Source organism: Rhinichthys klamathensis, unplaced genomic scaffold (genome assembly GCF_029890125.1).
Source record: "Rhinichthys klamathensis goyatoka isolate OS25496 unplaced genomic scaffold, OSU_Roscu_1.1 h1tg000619l_1, whole genome shotgun sequence".
NCBI lineage: Eukaryota > Metazoa > Chordata > Actinopteri > Cypriniformes > Leuciscidae > Rhinichthys > Rhinichthys klamathensis.
The window spans coordinates 35,457-39,249 of NW_026607071.1; the positions used below are offsets into that span (position 1 = coordinate 35,457).

Here is a 3,793-nt window from a genome sequence, read left to right on the forward strand (position 1 = left end):
TTGAGAAACTGCATGACTTGCAGCTGTAGCTGGACATACTTAAAGGGATACTCTACTGGTTTTTCATATTAAACTATGTTATTCCCTTAACTAAGACGAGTTGATACATACCTCTCTCGTCTCAGTGCGTGCACTAAATCGCTGTCTTGCGGCGAAACTTTGTTAGATCTTATCTCAGCCCTGTTCATTCAATACGGGCCAAGAAGAGAAGCGACCAAACACCTCCACGTTTTCCCTATTTAAATACAGTTACACGAGTAGTGTGACTCGACCTAGGACGGTGACACAAAATAAAACGTTGTGCTTTTCTAAGCGTGTAAAATGGATAACTATATTGTATGGCAGAATACCATAGCAAGTGCTTGAGAGCACTTCGACTCTGCACAGTAATATCATCACTCGTGAAAAGTCCTCTCCCCCCGCTCCCTCTCATTTCAACGGGAGCGGACTTTTCACGAGAGATGATATTACTGCGCCGAGTCGAAGTGCTCTCAAGCACTTGCTATGGTATTCTGCCATACAATATAGATATCCATTTTACACGCTTAGAAAATTTTGTGTCACCGTCCTAGGTCGAGTCATACTACTCGTGTAACTGTATTTAAATAGGGAAAACGTGGAGTTGTTTGGTCGCTTCTCTTCTTGGCACGTATTGAATGAACAGGGCTGAGATAAGATCTAACAAAGTTTCGCCGCAAGACAGCGATTTAGTGCACGCACTGAGACGAGAGAGGTATGTATCAACTCGTCTTAGTTAAGGGAATAACATAGTTTAATATGAAAAACCAGTAGAGTATCCCTTTAAAAACTTGGCTGGGATTTTGAGGTGGTACTGGAACCTTGGACCGATGACCAAAACTGAAAAAGACATGACACACAAAAACACATGACAAAATCTGTTAGCCACAGCACCAAAGATGAGCAGACAGACAGTGGAAGAGAGAAAATTCTGTAGAAATAACAAAAACAGCCACAAAAAAAAAAAAAGGAATCTTTAGATTTTAAAACTTTAAGTTTAAAACATTGTATTAACATGGCTAATACTTACATAAAACTCCTTCCCAGGCTGCAAATTGTCCCACACTGTAGAGCTGTAAGAAATCAAAATAAATAGTATTCAGTTAACGGTTATGTGTTTCTTGTTAAGGAAATATCTCATAAATCTGCTTACAATACATCTAAGTTAGGTTAATAAAAAATAAGCTTCACTTGGCCTCTCTAAATATTCTAACTTGATTTTTTGGCATGCAGTTTACTTGTCTTTGTTGCCTAATAGATCATTAACTCTATAGTTTGAACTCTGATAGTTTGAAGTTTTTCAACAATTTAGGCCTACACCTTTATTTATATTTTTAATTATTATAATAATCAATATAACTGGGTCTCCTGCCTAAATAGAAATGAAGTAAAAGGCTAAACTGGTACCAATAGCCAATCTCTCTAGCCCATCTCTCTAAGCCCAAATAAATCACCCATTTTGCGTTGCAAAGGAAAGTGCAGTATTTTTAAGCCTTATTTTCCCGCGTCTTATTTTGTGTCTAAACGACTTCAATTTGGTCCAGTATTGATCATAAAATCATTAAGTTCGTCATTCGGGAAACGGACTGCAAATATAGCAGTTTGATCAAAATGTATAACGTTATGTCTATTATAACTGCTTGTTTTTACCACTGACAGGCTCGGGTGTTCCCTACAGAGATAGGCCTAACAGTTAACGTTAGACTAACATGTCAAATGCATTAATTTAATCTCGCAGACCATCGTAAAACACATTTAATTAAAACTCGACAGAAACAAAATAAAACTCACAAAAGACCATCTCGATTTGTCTTTCCACCGTTCCAACAATCACCAAATCTGTTTTTGTCGAAATAAACCTTAAGGTAATGTTAATTTACGGAGTTATAATGTTGAATTTGAAAATGTCAGGACAAGCAGTGAAAGAGCAGATAACGTTAACAAACTTAACAGTGTTTTTGCAACCGTCGCTGGCTAAACTTCCACTGTCATTTCACATTAAAAGCTATGTAGGCTACACACTATAGCGTAAAATCCTAAAACCTTATTATAAAATTCAAAATTAACTTACCAAATTTCCAGATATCCGCAGAGTGAGATATCCGCGCTGAGTGAGTGAACTGCCGCAGTTCTCCTCTGACGTCAGTCAGGCGGCGCGCGCGCGCTCTGTTTACAGCAACCCTGTATATTTGCCTGGCATGTTACAGCCAGGTTACAGCTAGGTTACAACAACACTAAAATGTACTGTAAAATGTTCCCGCTCAAACAAAATTACCCAGAATGCAATGCAAATTACAGTATTTTACTGTAATATAGAACTGCAGTATTGTACTGTAGGTTTTTCCAGTACTGTGCTGCTAAATCTACAGCGAAAGTTAACAGTGTATACATGTCAGAGGTCGCACGCCTCTGGAGCAATAGGGGTTAAGTGTCTTGCTCAGGGACACATTGGTGTCTCAGAGTGGAGCCATCACCGGCACCATCACCACCGCCCGAACTATGAAAGTCTCTGTTCAAATGGACACTTGGTTTTGTCCACTGAGTGGCAGTAAAAGCACGTTTTACTTTCTTGAGTGCAGCCAAAAGGGTCTTAAAATAATGTTCAATTGGCTTCACATGTAGGAATGTGTTCACCATCATATCAGATGGTGGGTTGTCTATCTAGGCTATCCCTCTTCTAGAACAGGCTTCTCATATGGTTACCTTTATATTTATTTACCGGTTCAGGCATGTTCAGAAAAATAAGCATGAAGTTTAAATTGACAAATTGAAGCCTGGAGACAGAGGCAGAAAAGAGAATATCCTTCTGATGCTTCGTCACACCCCGTAGTTCTCATTATAATGGTTGTTTGTGGTTGTGAGAAGCCCTCTATACACAATAATACTATACACCTCTATACATCAGCAGATTAAACCCCATGTCTGAGCTCAGACCCCAGTTTAATGAACCTGCTATTGTTACATTTAATGGCGTTAAATGATGGACCAAACAGCGCATGCGCTTGAACAGTGGGTGCAAGTTAAACTTTGAAGATAGAAACTGCATTGTCCTAATCTAAATATCTTAAGTCAAACCCCTTCTGTGATCATAATACATTCAAGTATGGTTCAATAAAGTTCCCGACCTTCAGTTATTCGCTTTACTGACCATCTCCAGCCAGAATCACTTAACTTGTAATCAAGTTCCTCTGTCGCTGAAGATCATTAAGTGTTGTGGCGTCATCACCGACACCTGGCGAAACCAACTTTTTTTTCTACACGCTGTCAGAGCTCGCCTCAGCGTGCAGTCATTAGCCTACTGTTTATTTTGTTGTTGTGTTATTGTTTTCGTCGTTCTGATTCAGCGATTCGAGTCTTCTGATGTGAGTTGAGCGGTTTACAGATTTTGTAGGCTACCATAAAACACACGGTAGATAGCCTACTCACACGAGTCATTTCTCCATAGTTTTCATTACGTCGTTTCTGATGTGTCAAGTTGAATAATAATTTAGTGGCAGGTTTGCATTTAGTATTAGTTTAGTAGTTTTGTATTGTTTTAAAATATGACTAAAATAAATGGGTTTAACTTCCGTTAAGCTGCAAACAATCAGACTCGCTCTATTGAACGCAAACGTTAAAAAAGTTTACACAATGAGATGGCATTAATCGACTCACCCTTCAACCATCGAACATTAAAATAAAATTTTAAAGTTTAAAAGAATCAACAGGTAGCCTACTTTCAACAGACCAAAAATAGCCCCATAGGAGTAGATGGTTAAATATCACTGTAGTAGGC

General features: G+C 38.6%; 1 long non-coding RNA gene across 1 annotated transcript; it reads right to left on the reverse strand.

Moving 5' to 3' along the window:
* Positions 1 to 792: 792 nt before the first annotated feature.
* On the reverse strand, positions 793 to 2,137 carry LOC130076024 (uncharacterized). Its single transcript, XR_008805594.1, has 3 exons — positions 2,090 to 2,137; positions 1,049 to 1,091; positions 793 to 858 (listed from the first exon to the last, which is right to left on the reverse strand). It is a non-coding gene; the product is annotated as an uncharacterized LOC130076024 (long non-coding RNA).
* Between the last annotated feature and the right edge of the window lie 1,656 nt (positions 2,138 to 3,793).